This window comes from Manis pentadactyla, chromosome 9, assembly GCF_030020395.1.
Source record: "Manis pentadactyla isolate mManPen7 chromosome 9, mManPen7.hap1, whole genome shotgun sequence".
NCBI classification, from domain to species: Eukaryota; Metazoa; Chordata; class Mammalia; order Pholidota; family Manidae; genus Manis; species Manis pentadactyla.
Window position 1 is genome coordinate 41,352,436 of NC_080027.1, and position 21,388 is coordinate 41,373,823.

Consider the following 21,388-nt stretch of genomic DNA (forward strand, 5'->3'; position numbering starts at 1 on the left):
TCCCCTTGTTCTGCAGTTAATTTGTTAATTTTGTTAATTTTATTATTGATCACCTGATCTTTGCTCTTTTAGGCATCTCCTCATTTCCCCGTGTGTAGCTGGGGGCAGGAAAGAGGGGTCATCCCCTCCACCTGTCCATGATGTGTTCTGGTGTCTCTGTATTAGCTCATCCTTCATCCATCCACCTGTCCTTGTGTGTTTATTTTGCCATTCACTCTGGGCTGATTGGCTACCTTTTGCTGCTCTATGAGATGGTGCAGTTCTGGCCCCAGGCCCCAGGTCAGGGAATCAGAGGGTGGGGTTCTACTGTGTGACATTCAGCTTAAGGCCCCTTGGGTCCAACCTATGGACTGGGGGTCTGACCCTCTTCAGTTGTCACGGAAGGGAGAAGGAGAGGTGCAGACCACAGGGCTATAGGCCTCAGATCTGATGTTAGGGGTTGAGGTGAGGGTCATCAGACTCCAATGGAGGGACTAGGCCCTGTGATTGAAACCCTCCCTAGGTCATTTTGAAGACCTCAGTCCTGTGTTAACAGAAGACTCAGCACCTTGTCAGTGGTCAGATGCCAATCCCTGGGTCCTGTGTTCCAGCTGTCTGATTTGAGTCTGGCCTTTGAGCTCTAGAGGGTAGCCTCGGCCTCCCCTGTTCTCTGTGGCCTCTGGGTGCCCTCTGCTGCCCAAGGGATCCTCCTGTTGTCAGCCTGGGAGGAAGGCCCTGTGCTCTGCCTGTCTCCAGTGTTTTTCAGCCCATATGAATTTGGGGCCTGGAAGTTCTCCCCAAGGTCTGGCCCTGCCCTCCCCTTTTGGGAAGCAGCTTGCATTAGCTTTGAAGTAGACTTTTTTCTAGAGGGGTAGGGTAAATGTCCAGTGGAGGGTAGGCAGGAGATTCTATAACTCACTGAGACTTGGGTTCCAGTCCCAGATTTGTTCAATACTGGTTTTGTGACTTTGGGCAAGTCCTGGAACGTCATGGAGCCTCATTTCCTATTCCATAACCTGGGTGATGATTTTTGCCTTCAAGCAGAGGTGTGAGGATTGAGATGAAGGAATAAGTTGCCTAACAGTGGGGCCTGGCATTTAGTAGGTGCTAAATCAATGGCTCCCAATCTCAAAGTAAACCCCCATGCCCCACCCTGTGAGAGCTGTTCTTCCAAATATCTCCATTGGGCATTTGGAGAAACAGAAGCATAGAGAATTTAAGTTCTCAGGTTTGGCTGGCCCCAGAGGTGCCCTGAACACAGGACCCAGGGATGACTGCCAAACCCCAGGCCCTCTTCTGTGTGTATGCTGGCAGAATGGATGGGAATCTTTCACTCTCCAGGCCGGAGAAGGTGCCTGGGTGCCGGAGCCTCAGCTGCAGCCTTCTGCCAAGGGATTCTTGGGTGCTCTGGGCAGGACTGCCTCTGGGAGATGGTGGGCCTTGGAAGAGAAGTGGGATATCCTCTGAGAATGAGGTGGGGAAGGACCTCCTGGAGGAGAAGGTCAGGGACCTTGGTCATCCTGCCCCTTAACCGTACTGCGAGTCTGAGCCGCTGGTTGGGTGGTGGGGGTTGTGTGGCTCATCACTCTAGAGGACTGAGTCACCAAGAGGGGTGGCAAGAAGCAGGGAGACTGAGGAAGAGATGGAGACCCAGCGGGCGGGGGTAGCTGGGGTAGACCTGAGCCTCAGGAGACAGAGACGGACCTGTGAGCAGTGGGATGGACAGGGGAGACACACACACCGGACCTGTCCGCAAGGCGCTCGATGCCAGCTGACTCAAAGATCGCGGCTGGGCGGAGCCGGGAAGGGGCGGGTCCCTGCCCTTCCCCGCCCTCCCCTCCCGGGGCGTCACGTGGGGCGGGCGGAAGCGCCCGGCCGGGTGGGCGCGCCTGGTCTGCGGCCGCGAGTTGATTGCGCGCAGTGAGTCCGTGCCGGCGCCGGGACCCCGGGTCCCTCAGAGTGCAGTCCTCGCTCAGAACAGGTCAGTGAGGCAGCTGGGGCCTCCCGGTCCGGCGCTCCTTCGCCAGGTGTGGCCCGGAGTTTCCCCATTCCGCAGAAGGGAACGCCGAGGCGGCGCGGCGACTCTGCGCCCAGCGCCTACTTCCGCGGGCGTCACGTACTGTGTTTTCTTGTCTGGTGGTGGGAACGGAGGTGGCTTTCTGGAGTTGCGAGGTCGGGCCTGAGGCCGTGGGGAGGAGGGCAAACCGGCGGGACAGGGGGCTTCCAGCAGTTAGCGCTTTGGGATGAGGGCTCCCAGAATCCGGAGCTCGCCCTCCCTTGGGCGCCTTGCTTTTCTCTTCCGTGAAGTGAACGGCCCCACCTCGTTCACTGTGGAGACCCTTACAACGCTGCACATTCGCATGACCCCATACCCTGGACTCGGGGCTCCAGTGACCTTGGGCAGACTACTTCTGGTCTCTGTGCCTCAATTCCCCACCAGTAAATGGGGCCATGGACTCCCAAGAGCTCCTGCCTGGCCCAGTTGCTGCAGAAAGGTGTGTGTTCACTGAATGGGGTCAGTCCGGGAGTGGGCTATCGGGACTGCAGAGAGCAGACTTGGAGTACTGTCTTGGGGAGATCAGGGCTGGGTATTTGGTCCCAGATCTCCAGGGATGGTTGGTGCTGGGAAACTCTGTTGAGGAGCCATCACAGTATAACTTCCGGCTTATGTACTCCCTTTCCACATGTGAGCTCCTGTCCAGGGAGTCTTCCATGATGCCCAGGCTTGCGGGAGGGGGAGATGCAGGGCAGGACAGATATGTGGAGGTACTCAGGAAAGGATTTGACTGCGTGCTGAGCCCTGAGGTCCAGACAGCACCCAGGATGCCTGTCCTTGGAGAGCAGAGTGTTCAGGCTAGGGGAGACCTCCCAGCAAGCTCATTACAGGGTAGAAGGAGTCCAGCAGAGTCATGAAGACAGGTGCCGACAGGTTTGAGATAGAATCAGACTAGGACTTTTGGAGGCCCAGAAGGGAGGAAATAACTGGAATGGGCCTTGGCAGTTAAGTGGCAATTCGTAAGAATAAATGCCCTCCAGAGAAGGGCATAGCTTGTGCAAAGGCAGGGACTTGGGTGGTATTTTTGAGGAATGGCAAGGATATGGGTGTGGCTGGAAGGAGTAGCTAGGGCAATGTGTAAAGAGAACTTAATCTCTGTGTTCCATGGCTGGTTGGGGATTGTCCAGACCCTGGCGTGGGGACCCTGCCTCCCCATTCGCCGCTTGCTCACTGGAGTAGGGCAAGGAGTTGTCCTCCCTGGCAGAATCCTGACAACTGGTGAGATGGAAGTGGCCAGGGACTACTAGGGGCCCAGATTGCCCTAGGCTTCATTAATGAGGTCTCCCCACTCAGCCCCAGACTCACCCTCACCACCTCCCAGGTTCCAGCTATGCTTTTCCACACATCAAACCTCAGCCCTCTGTGCAGGTTGATTCCCCATCCCCCTTGCCCAAAACCCTCCAGAAGTTTTCTTGCCATCCAGATCTCCTACGTTCTTTGGGACTTCAGAGGTGGGCTGCTTATTGCCTCCTCCTGCCTAGCCTTTCAGTCCTGTGCAGTGGCACAGCTTAGGAAGGGACTCCTTGGAGCTCTGGGGGTAGAAGGGTCCTGCACAGCCACGGGGATAACTGGGATCTGGGGCATTCCCGTGCAGCCACCAAACCCTATGTGATTCTGCAAGTCCCTAAACTTCTCAGAGCCTCCATTTCCCCATCTGCAGGATGAGGTGATAAGCCATAGTCCCATGCTCCAAAGAGAGACTCTGCTAGGGCACAAATTGGGCCTGAGTTGAAATCCTGCCCCAGCAGTGAGTGAGTGAAGAAAACGAAGAACCTGGGTGGAAAAAGTCAGTTCAGAGGGGTAAGGGGCCTCTGAGAGTCTGAGGGGCTGGTGGTGAACTAGCCTTGTACTAAGCCTAGGCATGAGCTGGAGAGTAGGAGTCCTCTCCACTCTGCAGGGGCCCTCTCCCCTCCCCACTCTGCTCCCTCTTTAGCCAAGCTCAAAGCCATCCAAACAAGTAGCCTCTGTTCCCAGGGTTGGGGGGAGGGGAGGCAGCCCTGGGCTGCAGGCCTGCCTGTCCAGGGCTGACCCTGGCCCCCCAGCCTTCACTCTGGATCTTAACCCTTGGGGGCCTGGGATGAGCCCTGGGCTGCTTGCAGGCTAGTACCCCTTGCCAACTAGCTGTTCCCTTCACCCACTTTCTGTTGCAGCAGGAGGGGATGTAGTAGGAAGGACATGAGTTAGAAATGGAGAAGGAAGGAGGGAATGGAGGTGGCAAGGAGGCTAGAGCAGATTTGGCCATAGACAGTCCGTTTTTGGCCCAGAAGGTTTTTTCACAGATGGATAGGCCATCTGGGTAGGCCAAGGACCAGGAATGGGACCAGGATCACACAGCACACTCTGGGTGGGGGGCGGGGGTCAGGACTGACCCTGATTCCTAGTCTGGGCCCTTTTGGGGAAAGGAGTGGGGAAGGGAGGGAGCCCTCCTTGATTTGAGCACTTACTGTGTGCCTGACACTGCACATTTGTTACTTTATCTAACTTAACATCATTCCGGGAGACAAGGATCACCGTCCAGTAACATAGGGGAAGAAATAGCCTCAGGAGAGCCAAGTACTAGCTAGAGTGACATGTCAGCAAACATGCGCAGTGCACTGCTATAGGGCCTTTTAAGCATATTAACCAGTTTTGTTCTCCCAACAACCCTAAAAGGTAGGTGCCACGCTATAGATATGGAAAGCAAGGTACAGAGAGGTTAAGTAACTTGTCCGAGATTACAGCAAATAAGCAGAGACAGGACCAGCACGCAGCCATTTGTTTTCCTTCTTTGGCCTGATTTCCCCTCCCCCAGCCTGACCTTACTCCTCAGTCCAGGGTCCCACTCAGTGAGGGGCTTTCCCTTGGGTGGCCAAGGTAGTTTCAAGCAGAGTGTACCCACAGCTAGGCAGACTCGGCCCTTGCTCAGGTGGCCTCTTTCACCCCCTTCTCTGGTCTTAGGCTGGATTTGTGCTACCCCTGCCCCCCACAGCCCTGTGCCACTGGGCATTCATGTTTCATGAAGGGGTTCTGGGCTAAGAGTGGCTGCTTCAAGGGTCTGAACAGCAGGAGGATATGGCGGGCCCTCTAAGCCACTAGAGGTGCATTCCGCACAAAGCTTAGGGCGTGCTGCTGATTCCACACCAGCATCCACAGCCCTGATCAGAGAGGCATCTCGTCCACTTAACCCCACCCTTGTCTGTCTGGCCCTCAGACCTGCACATACATTCCAACCCTGGCTCTGGGGAGGTAAGTCCCACCCAGCCCAAAGAGGCAGATGACCCCAGGTGTCAGCGATGGCCTGGGATGGAGGGGAGGCAGTGCTCGGTTGATCTTCCACGTGACCATCCTGTGGATTCAGCTGTCTCATTCTTTGGAACATAGTTAAAAAGGGAAAAGTCTGTCCCACAATTAGGACATCTGACCCAAACCATTGCGACAACCATAGTGGCTGGGAGGGGATGTGAATTAAATGACCAGATCAATAGCAAAATTATTGGTTAATAGTAATTATTATATTGGCAGTAGCAATTGTTTCTTGGACGCTTACCATGTGCCAACACTGAGCTAAGCATTTTATATATTAATTTCACTTAATCCTCAACAATTGTCTTACGGAATAGGCATCGTTCCCATTTTACAGATGAGGAAATTGGGTCCAGGGAGGTTAAGTGATTTGCCTAAGATCATCTCTTACATAGAAGAGGTGGGAGTCTGGCTTTTTATTGCTTCCCAGTGAGAACCCTGAGCGGGAGGCACTGCAGACAGAGGAGATCCAAACCCTGTCTGCCCCAGGAACTCCTAGTCAGGGTGGCAGACGGGGGCTGGAGGGCTCCTTGGTCAGGTGACATTGCTGGTGACAAGCTGTGGCACTGGGATGTCTGCAAAGGCCTCCAGTTTGCAAACTGGACTGACTGCTGTTGTGTACTGAGCCCCCATGAGCCCAGCCCTCGAATGAGCATGTCCTGTTTTTCCAAGAGCCCATTTTGCTGTGAGAAAACTGAGGTCAGGAGAAGTAAGTGACCTGCTTTGGTCTTTCAACTGAGGAAAGGGAGAGCTGGGACTGGCGGCCAGGCGCTCCTCCCTGCCTGGGGCCTGGTCAGGGCCTCCTTAGGCACTGCCCACCTGCCTTGTCACAGGGCCGTCTTCCTCCCTCACCGGACCGGGAACCTGATTCCTCTCAAGGTGCTTGGGAGCTGGTACAGCTGGGTGTCAGTGACAGAATGAAGAAACCTGGGGAACATAGTTCCAGAGCAGAGGACAAAAGGAGCAGAGACCAGCTGTGGTCAAGAGTGTGGTGCTTATGGTCAGAGAGGCCCAGAGGAGGATTCAGAAGTCAGGCCCCGCTTCTCCCAGGAGGGAGGGATGTGGCCAAATCTGCCTCTTTTTGTCTTCATTGTGAGGGCAAGGGGGGCGGAGAGGAGGATTGGGACTCTCACAAGCATTCCTCTGTCCCCCAGTCCCAGGCCATGGAGTCTTAGGTGCCCAGGGCTCCTGGGGGAGCCTACCCTGTTCCGCCTCCTTCTGGCCAGGCCAGTGCTGGGGTGGGTCAGCCCCCAGGACAGGGGAGTGGTAGCAAGGGAGCCACCACTGCATATGGTCCCCCAGGTGCCTGAGTCTCCTCTGACACCTTCCCTACCACCCCAGGGGGCACTGCCCGCCCCTGGGCATTACCTTCTCTCTTCCCCTCCTTCCCACCATAATTGGGGGGCAGGGCTCTGCCGTAGTGAGCCCTGGAGTCAGGAGCCCGTGGTCTGTCCCTGGCTTCTGGTTCAGTAAGAGGCCTTGGGCTGTCACTTATCTTCAGTGGACTCAGCCTCCCTTGAGCTTCAGGGAGAGAGCAGGAAGATCCTGGGACTTCCCAGACCCACCAGCCCTGAGGTGTGGACCGGTCAGGACAGGAATCAAGCACACTAGGCAGGTGAGGGGTGAGATGGGGTGAGGAGGCCTTCCCTGTCCCGCTCCACTCCCATCCTCCCTCTCCCCACATTAGGCAGCTGGGATTTTAGGATTCTGAGATTCTAGGTATTGGGAACTCAAAGATTCTAGGGTTCTGTGTGACTCCCAGCCCCCAAATTTATGAAATTCTAGGTTCTAAGAAGCTGCAAAGCCTCAGATCAGGCAGGTGGTCCTGAGCCGAGGCCGAACCTTGTGCTGCCCCTTGGCTGTCTGGTGCCAGGTAGACGAGGCCTGGAGAATTCCTTGGGGCTACTTGGGGATGTGAGTGGCCCCATGGGCATCCCAGCCCTTTGTGCTCTCTGCATCTACCACCCCCAGCATGCTGCCTTTCAAGAAATCTGTGAACCAGGCTCTAGAAAGAACTAGGTGGTAGCAGGAGAGACAGCTGTCTTGGGGAGGAAGGAGGGGCTAGACAGGGGCCAGGCTTCCCCTTCAGATTGTCAGGCTGCCCTCCTGGATACCAGGATGGAGTTGAGGGATGGCCCAGGGAGGGCTGGTGACTGGCTGGGTCACAGAGCAAGGTCTGGGTCACACTACTGGGTGAACCTGGTCCTCCCAGGGCCAGCAGGAGATGTGGCCTAGCAGGCCCAGGGTCAGCCTCGGAGGGCCAAAGCCAGGCTCAAGGGCCCTGATGGAGTGGTGGGTGAAGACTTGAGGGCAGGAGCCCAAGAGCCTGAGGGGAACCCGTCCTCGGGGAGCAGGGGACCTGGGCCTTGGCCGAGGGTCTGCGAGTATGTCAGAGTGCCTTACCCCAGCTCCTGCCAGTGCCCATCAGGGCCTGTGGGCACAGCATTGCCCTCAAAGGGCAGTGGGAGAAGCCCTGTGGGGAGGAGGCCTGTTTCCTCCCTCTGGGGGAAGTGCCAGCTCCGGAAGGCTTCCCTGGCCGGTGAGCCCCTTCCTGCCACACATCCCTCCGGGTCTGCCTGTGAGGTGCTCACGCATGGGTTCTTGGGCCCAGGGGCTCCTTGGAGGACCTGTGCCCTTGCCTTTGGGTGGGTGTGATCAGGACTCAATGCCCCACTGGGCTTGGGCAGGAGGTGCTGGCTCTGCGGCCCTTGGTGTGAGGGCCGGTTGAGGCTTTCGCCCACTTGAGTGGGGACCTTCCTCCAGGCAGGCTGCTGTGTGGCTTTGCAGCTAAAATGTGACCATTTGTTCCTAAAGGCTTCCCTGGCCTCATAGGTAGAAATGGGGAGCACCTCCTGGAGCACAGGGTTGGGGACTGAGTTTTGCCAGCTGACAATAGGATAGCCTTGGGGTGGGGTCCCCCTTGCTTGATGAAGGGGTGCTAGTGTCTCAGCTAAGGGCCTGCCTCTCACTTCCAGCTGGGGCTGTTCTTCCCTCTGTCTCCTCAGCTCTGCAGATGGACATGCTAAGCCTCTGGAGGCTGAAGATCCAGGGAGTGTCAAGTGGCTTTAGTGGTTCTGTTCCAGTTCCAGGACATGAACCAGGTCGTTCATTTACCTCTGTTCCTGTGGCCTGAAAACCCACATTTCTCAGTGCAGGGCCAGTCTAGCTTCTATGGAGGCGGGATGCTCATTGCTTCAGTACCTCTGAGGTCACCTGACAGGACCTTCCCCTCCCAGTTCTTCCAAGGAAGAGGCTAGTGGAAGGGGGTGGTGGGGAGCTCAGGCTGGGGCCCTGGGTCCTGATCCTGACTTGTGTGGCCACAGTTAGGTTGGCCCTCTTTGGGGTTCACTTTCCCCTTCTGGAAGCAGGGCTGGTTGAATTAGCTGGTTCCTAAATGTTAAGGAGCAGGTGGTTGGGGCTGTGGAGAGCTGGGAGAAGACAGGGCTGGAGGCGGGCAGGCAGGAGGCCTAGAGCTGTAACTGGGTGGACACCCAGGGGAACGGGAAGCACCTGATCTGGGAGACGGGAGGCCAGGTTCTACCTACAGTTTGGCTGCTGATTGCAGTGTGAACTTCGGGCAAGTCGTCACTTGCCTGGGCTTCTTGTTCTCCATGTGTGTAATCAGAAGATGTTGGTCCAGTCAATAGATATTCACTGTCTGCTAACCTTGGGCTTGTAGCTGGGGATGCAGGGGAATCAACCCCTGAACCCTGCCTTCAGGGAGCCTCCAGACAAGGCAATGTTGAGAGAGTGTGTGTGTGTCACAGTCATGGGTAGTGGTGTCCCATGGCTGTGACCATGGGAGTCAGGGACTGCTTCCTGGAGCAGGTGACAGTTGAACTTGAAGAGCAAGGTGGAGAAAGACGTTCTAGGCAGAGGAAATTCAGTGTAAGCAAAATCCTCGAGGTAAAGTGTCAGGCAGTGGGAGTGGAGGGAATGAGATTCAAGAGGAGGAATAAATGGCAGGAGCCAGAGGGTAGGCCCTTTGGGCCCCCTGGGTAATGGGGAGCCATGGAAGGGGTAGGCAGGCAGGGAGGGGGCAGTGGTTGGTTTCAAAGAGTCCTGGAAGTCTGGGGTGATTCTGCCCTGCTCTAGAGAATGGTTGAGGGGCGGATAGCACGAGGGGGCCTGAGAGTCAGCCCTTCCCCTCTGTGGGTGAGGATTCCCCCAGCAGTGTTTATTAGGCCAGCACAGAAGGAAGTGGCTGGGACAGCCACAGTGGTGGAGAGAGGGGCAGGCCCAGCCACAGAGGGTGTCAAGGAGCCTCAGAGTTGGGTCTTTGACTCCTAGACATCTTGTCTGAATCTTGACATCTGCCTCATCCAGCCGTCCCTCTCCTGTGTCACAGGCCTTGGACCTGAGCTCCTGACCAGGGCGAGCCAGGCCTGTGTAGATGTCCATTCAGCCATTCCCCCAGTGGCTGGACACTTCTAGCCACTGCGGATAGAGCTGTGAACGAGCCGAGGCCCCTGTCCTCCAGGTGAGACTGACAAGGAGCACAGAAATGTTTGACACAGTGTCCAGTAAGGACAAGTGGGGCCCAGAAAAATGACACAGGGTCAGGAGATAGGGACTGATGGGGACACGTCTTTAGGTAGAGTGGTCATGGAAGGAAGACCTTGTGTTGAGAAGGTGCTGGAAGGAGTATGGGAGTGAGTCAGGCAGATGTGTGGAAGAGCATTCCAGGCCGAGGGCACTGTGGGGGGGGGGGGTGCCCAGCCCCGAGGCAGGAGGCGGCAGGCGGCAGGGACAGAGAGGCAGGGCTGGCGAGCGCTGGCTGACTGGCTTTTCCTCTGAGGGAGGTGGGAAGTCACTGGGAAGGGAGAACAGATTTGGGATCAGTTCTGAGTGCATTTATTCCTCACAAGCCTGCAAGGTGAACCTGTCATAATTTCCATAATACAGATGGTGAAACTGAGACTCAGAGAAGTTCTGTGAATTCCCACATCTCACAACAGTAGGAACCCCTGCCAGCCTGCCTGCCCGTCACCCCGTGCCCCATCCCCAACGTACCCTGCTACCCTGTGTGGCCTGCTGCTATCTGCACAGTAAGGGTGAGTGCCAGCAGGGCCTTCACGGTCCCTTGCCTTCTCTCACCCTCCCTCTCCCACCTCACCTGTCCTCCCTGCCCACTGCCCTGTCTCCACACTGTCCCTTCTGAAAAGATGAAATGGAAGGAAGGGCCTGGTTCAGATTGTAGCTCCTGTGCCATCTCGGGCAAGTTACTTAACCTCTCAGAAGCTCAGTTTCTTCCTCATCTGTAAAGTGGGCTAAAACCATCCACCTTCTAGAATGTTGTGAGAATTATATGAAACTATCCATGAACCTGTTTAACACAGTGCCTGGTAGATGATAAGTACTCTGTAATCACGATCTTTTGCTGTTTTGAGCAGGGATGGCTGGATCAGATAAGTGGATTAGAATGTTCCCTGTGAGTTGGTGGGGAGAGGTCAAGTCAAGGAGTCTTGTATAGTGGGGGAGGCTGAGGTTGCACAACAAATTGGAAACCAGAGCCTGTGAACCCCATCCCCATCTCCCTCTCCTTCCTTCCTCCCTCCTGGCCCTGCCCTGTCACCTCCACCCCTGACACAGGCAGCTTCCCCTCTCAGGTGCTGGCAGCTGGGGGCCTGCTTATCTTCTGGCTTCTCTATTCCCTAGGAGGGAGGGAAGTTCCTGTTCCCCTGGGCTGCTGGCTCTGGAGTGCAGAGGAGCCCACCCAGTCTCTCCTCCCGGGTGGGCAGGCACATTAGGCTCCCATTCAACCTGGAGATGATGGACTCCAGCAGCCTTCTTTCCCCTCCCCGCTCAGGGACAGGATTGGCTCTCAATTCCTCTGGTGTGTGGTGAGGGTCCCAGCATCTAACTCTGGTTCTGTCCGCTCCTGCTGCCTGGAAGCCTGTTGTCAGCCCTCTGCACTCCCATCTCCTTGTGGTCAGCCCTGTTTCTTCCTGTTTCTGCCTTATTTACAGTGTTGAGTCCCCCTGGCCCCCCGTGGGGGGCAGTGGTCACAGGAGGGTCTTCCAGGAGTCACCCTGTGCCGCCTCAGGCTGCTCTCTCGCCCAGCACCTTTGGTGGGGGGTGGGGGGGGTGCTCCCTGCCCTGTCTGGAAGTCTCCAGCCCAGGAGGGTATGTCTGGCTGAGGAGCAGGGGGCCAGGCCAGAGCCCGCTGTGCTGGTGGGAGTGTCCCATGGCTGCGCAGGTGCTTTGGGGCCGGTGGGTCACCTTCAGTGTAGGAGGGCAGAGTTGAGGCCTGAAAGTGAAGAGCAGGGGCACGGGAAGCCAGATGTGGTCATAACTAGGAGCTCTGCCTCAGTTAGAGAAGTAGGCCAGACCTTGCCCTGGCTGCAGGGGGGAATGGCAGGAGGCAGGGAGGAGGGCCCAGGGGTCCAGACAGGCTGGGAGGTCTGGGGTGGATGGGGGCAGTGGGATGGAGAGGGGGAAGGTGTCAGAAACATGGTAATGAGGAGACAGGAGAAAGGGGAGGGAGTGGTTTTCCAGAGTGATCAGTTTGGAGGTGAGGGCCAAGGGGATTAGTGTGTCAGAGACATTTTGACAAGGCCTAAAAACCAAGCCCATTTAGCTTTCAGCTTCATTTATTTGCAAGTGAGGTACTTCAGACATTCACACTTCACACCACACCACACCTTACTCCCTATCTGACCCTCTCCAGGGTGGGACTTGGGCATAGGAGGGTCCTTGGGGAGGTTGGGGGAACCTGTGTGAGGGTCCAGGCTAGGGTGGGCTTGGAAGCTGTCTAGAGGCTAAACCACATGGACCCAGGAGTCTCATGTTTACTAATGGACCTCAGTCCATTTCCTATTTGAAAGTCTGTGGGCTGTGCTCTGCTCCAGGCCTCTGGGTCCCTGATGAGGAGACTTTATTTCATAAGCTGTGTCTTAGACCTTCAAGAGGATAAGATGGTCAGGGGAGGGAGCTTCAGGTCTCAGTCTCTCCTTTTTCACATTCATGGCCCAGAAAATCAGCAGTTTTGTTTATAACAGTTCTCTTAGTAGTCTATGCATGTTACATTTAAAATCATAAAGCTACTTTATAATAATGGTTTTGGGGAACAAACTGGAACAAACTTGATTCTAATAGACTTAAAGTATTTTTATTATTTTTTCTCCTAATTATAAGTGATGTGCAACTGTAAAAACTTTAAATAGTAAAGACATGAAGGGAGTAGGAAGTGATAATCTTTTAGGATTGTGGTGGGAAATTGAGGTCAGGGGAGTCCACTGTCCCTTAGTCTTTAATACCCCTTGGTCATTAGAAAAGTAGTTGCACATTTTATTAGGTTGATGCTGATGGGGCTGCCTCAAGAAGGTTGTTAGAATATCCTGCCTCTCCCAGGTCCATTGTGTGCATGTTGTGCACTGCCCAAGGGTACCTGGTAGGTGAGGGGTGGGGTGAGAGTCAGGAGAGGGAGGATGGAAGCCCAGCGTGTCCTCTTTGCTGAGCTGCATGCCCTGCTGTAAGTCTCCTGAAAGAAGAGGTGGATTTTTCTGATTTGCTCCAGCGCCTGTGTAGGTAGGAGGCAGCCCTGCTTTCTTGGGAGAGGGGGCTGGTGAGTTCAGTGTGGGATGGGGCATATGGTGCCGTGGGCCACCAGGGAGCAGGTCCAGGGGGGCAGGGGTGTGTCCTGTAGGCTGGAGGCGCTGTGTGGTATCTGGGGTGATTGGGATTCCAAGGTCCTAAGGGGGTCCAGACTAGACCCTGTGTGTGAGGCCAGTACCAAGGGCCTCTCTGCTCAGGACTGGCCGAGGCCTTGGGGCTAGCGACAGGACGCATCTCTTAGCAGGAGAGTTGTGAACAGATGACAAGTGAGTATGGTCTCTACTACACAAATGCCGACATGTCACAGTCATTTGGGTGACAGCTCTGCTTTGGGGACCGGGAAATTGAAGGTCAGAATGAGACGTCACCTGCTCGGGGCTTCAGGCAAGAAGTCGTGGAGCCGGGACTGGAACCCAGACTTGCCTTGCTCCTGGGGGGTGGGGATTCTGGCCTGGAGCTCAGGGACTTGCCAGTGGGCCCCAGGTCCCCACCAGGTGGCTGAGGCAGCTCCTCATGCACCCAGGCCCCTAGGGCTCCAGCTCAGACTGTACTACCCTGAGTGCTGCCCCTTGTCAGCCCCTACACCTGCACCCCCAGAGGACGGGCTGTACCACAGATGGGATGGGGCAGGAATCTGGTGTCAGGGTGAGTGACAGGGCAGAGATTTGGGGCTGGGGTAGGGCAGGAGACCCCAGTGTCCCTCCCTGGGACTAGTGTGCCATGGCCACCAGTCCCAGAGAGACAGAAAGTAGTTCTCTTGGCCCACGGGTCAGTCAGCTCCTTGCCTGGGGGCTACACCTGTTACCTTGCCTTGGGCTGGAGGGTGCTAGCTGTGCAGAGGGGCAGGAGCCACTTCTGCATCCTCTGGGCCAGGAGCCCAGCCCCCACCTAGTTCCTCATATCTACGGGAAGTGTCTCCAATCCTCTTGCGTTCTCGGAGTCCTGAGAACGCCCAGGAGGCCGAAGACCGAGGGTGGCCCTGCTCAGAGGCATCACCTGGTGACCAGACTGAGGGGCCAAGGAGGGGGCTGGGCATTAGTGGGGCTCTGGGGCAGTGTTGCAGGGGAGTGTGTGACAAGGCTGTGTGTGTGTGTTTGGGGGGCAGATCTGTTGTGTGGCTGCTGGGTGGGGTGGGAGGTGTGTGTCTCTAGAGGTGTGTGAAGTGTGCATTTGTGGCATGGGTAGGGTGTGGTTTGGTGACCCAGTCTGGTTGAAGCTGGTTGTATAGTGTTCTTGGTTCCTGTGTGGGGAGCTCTGAGGGGTTTCCTGAGGTCTGGATGCTGAGGTCCCTGCCCAGCCTGCCTGGGTTGTGGGGTGCTTTGCAGGGAAGGAGGAGGTTGGGGGTGGACCAGCTCATGCCTCAGGTCTGTACCTTGGGCCTGCCTTCCTCACCTTCCCTTCCTACCACTGAGCTTTCCCCTAAACCCTGAACTCTGTGCCCTTAGGGACCTGAGGGTGCAATCCAGGGAGGAGTCCTGGTTGAAGGGACTGCAGAACTGAAGGTGGAAGGAGTCAGGACCTTCAAGGCTATCCTGACTGAGGCCTGACTCACTCATGCAAATGAGAATGCAAAGGAGGCTCACACCCTTGCGGGTCAGCAGGCTCTTGGGGCAAACAGGGCAAGTCCCCAAACCTCTCTGGGTGTCACTGCCTTCTTCACATGCCCCATTCCTGCCCCACTGGAATCTCCCCGTCTCTGTATCTGCCAGGTCCTTTCCCACCCTGGGCCTTGCACACTTAGTTCCTATTGCCTGGAAGGGCAACCTCCTACTTTACCCTTCAAGACCCACTTCCCAGGAGTGCCCTCTGGAAGCCTCGCTGACTCCACCAGGCAGAGACAGTCACCTCCCCTGAAGGCCTGTTGGCTCTAGCCAGTGACCTGGGCAACTTTCCACCTCACACAGCCTCCATGAAATGGGTAAAATCCCAGGTCTTAGGATTGTCTGAGGGTGACTGAGATGAAGAGGGCAGTCTGGCATGGGCTGGGCACTTTGGAAATGGAGGGAGTGGCAGTGTGCCTGTCCTCAGGGCTCTGAGCTGTCTGTCTGGTGGAAGTAGAATTGGTGTCCCCAGTCAGTAGTGGGCGGGGCAGCCCAGGGGAGATGCTGGGCTACAACAGAGAAGGGGCCGTGAGTTTTAAATTTTGCCCTTGGTGGTTGAAATGCTAGGTAGAGGACAGAAGGGTGAAAGCTTTGGCTCTAGCAAGAGGGACTCAGGCCAGACCTGAGAAAGGACTGCTGGCGAAAGTTAGAGAGCCCAAATAGTCCTTACTTTACCTCTGGACTGAGTGCCCTTGTGAGCCCAGCCAGGTACTGGGCTCTCCTGTGGAGGGCTAGGAGGACAAGAAGGGCTGCAGATTCCCAGGATACTCCAGGCCAGGTTGGGGGTTGGGTGATGGACCCCACAAATGGAATAGTCAGACACAGCAGGAGCAGTGCTGAGCTGCATGGCTCAGCCTCCCAGGCCTAGGGGCCTGAGGGGGTAGGCAGGTAGGACTTTCTGTGGGAGGCAGCCTGGAATCAGTACCTGAATGTGGAAGGATGTGGTTCATTTACTCATTGTCAGCAGACATTTTGGGGGGCTTCCCTGTGCCAAGCTGGTGCTGGTGTGCAAAGTGAAACAGAGGGAGTTGTGGGCCAGCCCAGCCTGGCTGGGGCTTGAGGTCACGGACCACTTGGGCAAGTCACTTCCTCCCTGTGGGTGTTTGTTTCTTCATCTCTTAATGTCAGGGCTGGAGCAGGTTGAAGGACGGGCCGAGGAGCTGGACCTGAGTGTGCCGGAACCATGGAAGGACTATGAGCCGCCGTGGAGCATAGTTAGCACAGCAGAGGGGCGAGAGGAAGGAAGAGAAGTAGGGGCACGGTGGGTGGTGGGGTGTTGAGGCTGAGCTGGGCGCTTGGGATGGGAGAGGAGGGGAACCCCCCAACTGTGCTGTGCTTTGCAACAGGATGACACTCCCCTCTGCTGGGTCCCTGCTTCCCTGAGGCTGGGGACTCAGTGACCTGTCCACAGCTTGAAGGGCCAGGGTTAGGTTGGAGCCAGTGAGGTACTTGCCTCAGGTGTGCAATATAAGGGGGTAGGGGTAAAAGCTCAGTAATCAAGATAAATCATATTTTCAAGCAGTATTTTTTAAAATATCAAAGTCATGAAAAAAAAATCCAAGATTAACAAAATATCAAAGTTTTACATAAAGAGATTCAGTACTGCTGATCATTTGCCTCGAGCTCTAATAGGCTCAAAACTTGTCAGGGAGCTGCCTCCTCCAGGAAGCCTTCCCTAACCCGCAGCCTAATGAGGGCCCTGTTGGTTGTTTTTGCTGGCTGGGTGTTGTCTGGCCCACTCCAGCCTAGGATCTTGGAGGCCCGATCCAGGTTTGTGCTCTGGCTTAGGCTTCCAGCTCCTTGAACAGAGCTGTTCTAGAGGGGTCTCAGCAGAGTCCCCAAGTCTGACCTTGGCCTGAATCCTTTGGTGCAGGAATAGGAACTTGAGAGAGGCCCGGGAGGGGGCTGGGCCTTCTCAGGGACAGAAGTGGTTTCCTGTTTCCCAGCCCTGTCATTCCAGTGGAGTGGTTAGGGCCATCACTAATCAGTCCATGTTGAACCCGTGGAACAGTGCCTGGCCTGTAGCAAGTGTTCATTATCACTTTTGAGAGTCAGTGAGCAGAGTGGTTAAGAGTCTAAAGTTGCACTGTCCACTAGAAATGTAATACGAGCCACAAGAGCAATTAAAAATTTTCTAGTAGTCAACATTGAAATTAATTTTAATAATATATTTTATTCAAATACCCAAAACATTATAATTTCACTGTGTAGTAAACAGAAAACATTATTGAGATATTTTATATTCTTATATTTTGTACTAAGTCTTCAAAATCCAGTGTGTACTTTACACAGCACACTTCATTATGTGGCCCAGTGTTGAATGTTAATAACCATTATGTGTCAACTATCGGATTTTATATTAGAGTTCTAGACTGTTCAGACTGCCCATTCCTAGCTGTGTGATTTTGAGCAAGTTACTTAACCTCTCTGTGCCTCAGTTTCTTCATCTTAAAATAGGAAGTATGTGACTTACAGGGTTGCTGTGAAGGTTAAATATATTATAAAAAGTGCTCAGGTCCATGGCATACAGTAGGGACTATTTATGTGGTCTCTTCTTTTTTAAAGTCATCATTTGAATAGCACTGCCATTTTTTGCCAACTCTTCCTGAAGTACTAATTACTTAAAATTTATCTTTAAAATACTCACTTATCAAACATATACCTATTTTAGCCCCATCCTAAGAAATAATTATGGAATCTACTTAAGGTACTTAACTAGTAAATTAAAAATATTCACCAGTACCCCTTAAAGTCACCATGCAGAGCCCAGCAGTTTGTGGCTGACCCTGCTGTAGTAGTAGGAAACGTGGCTCTGCCCCAGACCTGCCCCTCACACACACACCCATCGCCACTGCCCTATCCCACACAGAACCCTGACCATCAGAGCTTGCTGGGCGCTGGCCCTCAGGCATGGCCAGTTCTTTCTCCCCCTGTCTGGAACACCCTCTTTTGTTCCCCACACATGTTGAGGGACAGGGCTTCTGGGGTCTCATGCCTCTGCCTCAGTTGCCCCCCTCTTCCCTCACTCTGGCTGCCAGGCTTAGTGGAGAGGGGCCTGTCTCACAGGGTCTCCCCAGGGTCACCCACCTCCCTCTGACAGGCTCTGCATTGCGTGGGACTGCCTATGTCCTGGAGCTGCATCTGACCCCTCCTGGCATCCTGCCTGGGCAGCCCAGTTTTCTGGCCAGGACCAGCAGACCCTGCCTCAGCTGGTCCTCTCCACGTTCAGAGAGTCCTGACTCCCCCTTACCACCTGTGTGGCCCCCACCTCTGGGCAGGCCTGCCTGTCTTCTCACCCCGCCCTCCCTGAAGGCCTTGCTGTTGTCTTACCTTCACATCCACTGTCCATCAGGCTCCCTCTCCTCCTCTTTCTCTGCCCTCGTCCCAGTCTCTTGCTTTCCTCCCTCGTTCCCGTCCCCCTGCCCTGGTGTCCCAGCTGCTCAGAGTGTCTGGCCTCAGGGACTTTCATCCATTTTGAAAACAGGTTGAGAGGCAGAGAGAGGATGAGGCCTAGAGACCTTGAAGAGCATCCCAGGAGGGTTTTGAAGGGGTGGGACCAGGAGGGCCCAGCGATTGGGTGGGCGGGTGTTTATCTCCTTATTTGATTCCCCTTCTTTCCTGGTGAGTTATGGTCTTGGTCTCATTCCCAGATGATCACATTATCTTTTAAATTGCATGTATTTTTTTTTTAAAACGGTACAAAATTTTAAAAGATACAGTGAATGGTGACCCCCTTGTGTCCTCCCAGCTGCCAGCTCTCTTCCCCCAAAGGCAGTTCCTTGTGCCCCAGCTGGAGGTGTCCGAGTCTGTGTGTGCACGTACATGTAACCGACCCTGGAACAGCACAGGTGTGAACTTGTATGTAGATCTTCTTCAGTAAATATATTGGAAAATTTTTCATATATTTGAGGCAATTTGAAAAATCATTTTCTTTAGTTTACTGGAAGAATACAATATATAAATCATATAAAATTTGTGTTAACCAAATTTTTATGTTATCATTAAGGCTTCTAGTCCACAGTAGGCTATTAGTAGGTAATTTTGGGGGGAGTCAAAGTTATACATGGATTTTTGACTGAGGGTTTGGCACCCCTAACCTCAGTTTTGATCAAGGGTTTGGCACCCCTAACCTCAGCTTTGATCAAGGGTCAAATCTATGTGTATATGGAGATTTTTTTCTGTATTCCAGATGTTTATAAATACTACTAATAAATACTGTAATAAAGCACTACTTTTCCACTTAAAATATATCGAATTTTATTTGAACTGTAGAATCTAACCGTTGGTAACACTTGGGGTTGTGCTGCTTAGTCTAACCCTGGAAGAACTGATGTCTTTATAATGTAGAGAGCCAGCTTATCCAAAACATTGAATATATTTCTGTTTGTTTGTGTCTTCTTTGGGTCCCTCAGGAACCTTTTAAAAAAATTCACATAGTTCAAAGTTTGGATGATAGAAAAAGATGTAGAGTGAAAATTTTCCCACCCACCCAGAGGTGGCTTTCCAGGGAAGCCAATGGTGCGGGGGCTTCAGGCTGCACCAGGGCCCAGTGAGGGTCCTGGGCATGTGTGCATGTGGTCGTGTGTTTTTGTAAATTTTTTCTAAAATAAGATACTCATTTTTTTAAATTTAGATGTGTTTGACATACAGCATATTAGCTTCAGGTATGAAACATAATGATTCTATATTTGTATATATTATAAAATGATAAGATGCTCTTACATTCTTTTTCTTAAAAGAGAGCATCCAAATTGTATAAGCTCAGATCCTGTGACGTCTGGATCTGCGTCTGTTCCCTCCTGTCCCCTCAGCCCTCAGTTTTCCTCCTCAGAGGCAACCAGCATCATACAGTCTCTGTCTTTTCAGGGATGCTTTATGCGTTTATCCAGTAGGCACATAGTGATCTATCCTCTCTCTTGGTTTTTTTCTTTTCCACATAAAGGACAATGTTATATACAGTTGACCCTTGAACAAGGCAAGGGTTAAGGGTGCCAACCCCTCATGCAGTTGAAAATCCATTTATAACTTAACTTCCCAAAAACCTTACCAACAGCCTACTGCTGACTGGAAGCCTTACTGATAATATAAACAGTTGATTAACACATATTTTGTGCGTTTTATGAATCATATGTTGTGTTCTTACAATAAAGTAAGCTAGAGAAAAGAAAATGTTTTTTCAAGTTGTCATAAATCACCAAAAAATTTTCCAGTATATTTATTGAAAAAAAAATCACACATAAGTGGACCTGTGCAGTTCAAACCCATGTTGTTGAAGGGTTAACTGTATGTTATTTCTGGGCCTTTCTTTAAGTCACTTAACAATGTATCTTGGAGGTCATCTCATATTGATAGGTAAGGAGTTTCCTCCTTTTTTTATGGCTGCTCAGTATTCTACTGTATGACGACACTGTAATTTAGTTAACCATTACCCGATTTGTGGATATTTTGGTTCTTTCCAATCTTTTGTTATTATACACATTACTGTAGCCAGTAACATATGTACTTCATTTTGGATGTGTGTCAAGATTGCAAGGTAAGTGCCTACAGGTGGCTGGATCAAAGGGCAGATGCACTTGGGGTTTCCATAGCTATTATGGCATTCATTGCCCTTCCCAGAGCTTCTCTTAACAGGAATGCCTCACCCTGACTCCACTTAGTATGGGAAGGTTAAGTTCCTTTTCAAATGTTTAAGAACCATTTATATTTTGATTCCTGTGAATTTCCCTCTTCATATTCTTTGCCCATTTTTCTGTTAGATTATTGATCTGTTTCTTATTTCTAGATGCCATCCATTTTTAGGAAAATTAGCCATATATTTGGAATATGAGTGGCAAATTTCCCTTAGTTTGTCATTTATCTCAAGGCTTTGCTTTATGGTGTTTCTTAATCATGCAGAAATGTTTGATTTTTATATAGTTGAATATTTTATTCTTTATCCTTCTGGGTTTGTCTCATTTCCAAAAGGCTTTTGCCTTTCTGAGATGATTTTTAAAATCCTTTCATGGTTTTATTTTTTGTAATTAAATCTTTGATACATCTGTAGTTTTCCTGTTGTAAGGTGTGAGATAGGAGTTCAACTCTTTCTAGAATGCTCCACAGCTGTCCCAACAACTTAATAATCCATCTTTTCCCCACCAGTTTGAGATGTTACTTTTATTGTATATTAAATTCCTATGTCTATTTGGGTCTAGTTTTGAACTTTCTGTTCCGTTCTGTGTAATTGATCTGTCTGTTGAAATACTAGGAACATGTACTGTTTTAATTACAACGGCTCTACATGTTTTAATTATGTGGCAAGGCTGATTATCACTCTTTATCCTTCCTTTCCTCCATCCCCTGCTTCCAGAATTTTCCTGGCTCTTCCTGCTTGTTTGTTTTTCTACATGATCTTTCAAATCAGCTAGTCTAGCTCCCCCCACTGCAAAAAAAAAAAAAAAATCCTGTGTGTGTATTTAACAAGATTGCGCATATTCATAAATTCACTTGGAGAGAATAGTATCTTTATGATGTCTTCTATCCAGGAGCATACTGTCTTTCCATTTGTCCAGATCTTTTTGCTCCTCTGTAACACTCTACATTTTTCTTCTTACACATTTCTTATTAAGTTTATTCTTAGTGTTTTATGTTTTGTGGTGCTATTGTAAATAAGGTCTTTCATCCTGCTTTCTCCCTGGTCAGTGCTTATACATACTGATTCTGTTGTATTAATTTTGAACCTAGCTATCTTAACCAAATTCTTTTTTTGCTCATAATAGCTTCTCAATTTGAGCTTTTTGAGTTTTCCAAAATTCATATTTTTGGTAATAATAATTTATCTCCTTCCTAGTTTTTATACTTCTTATTTATTTTTGTTGTCTAGAACTTTCAGAGCAATAATAATAATAATAATGAAATGGATATCTGTCTTGCCAAT

The 21,388-nt window shown here is 52.2% G+C and overlaps 1 protein-coding gene across 3 annotated transcripts in view; it reads left to right on the top strand.

Annotated features, from left to right (window-relative positions):
* The first annotated feature begins 1,809 nt into the window (after positions 1 to 1,809).
* Positions 1,810 to 21,388, top strand: part of ARAP1 (ArfGAP with RhoGAP domain, ankyrin repeat and PH domain 1) — a 62,469-nt gene continuing 42,890 nt past the window's right edge. For all 3 annotated transcript variants that reach the window (XM_036888597.2, XM_036888598.2, XM_036888594.2), the window contains exon 1: positions 1,810 to 1,960. The gene's annotated coding sequence lies outside the window, so the exon portion shown is untranslated. The remainder of the gene's footprint in view (positions 1,961 to 21,388) is intronic.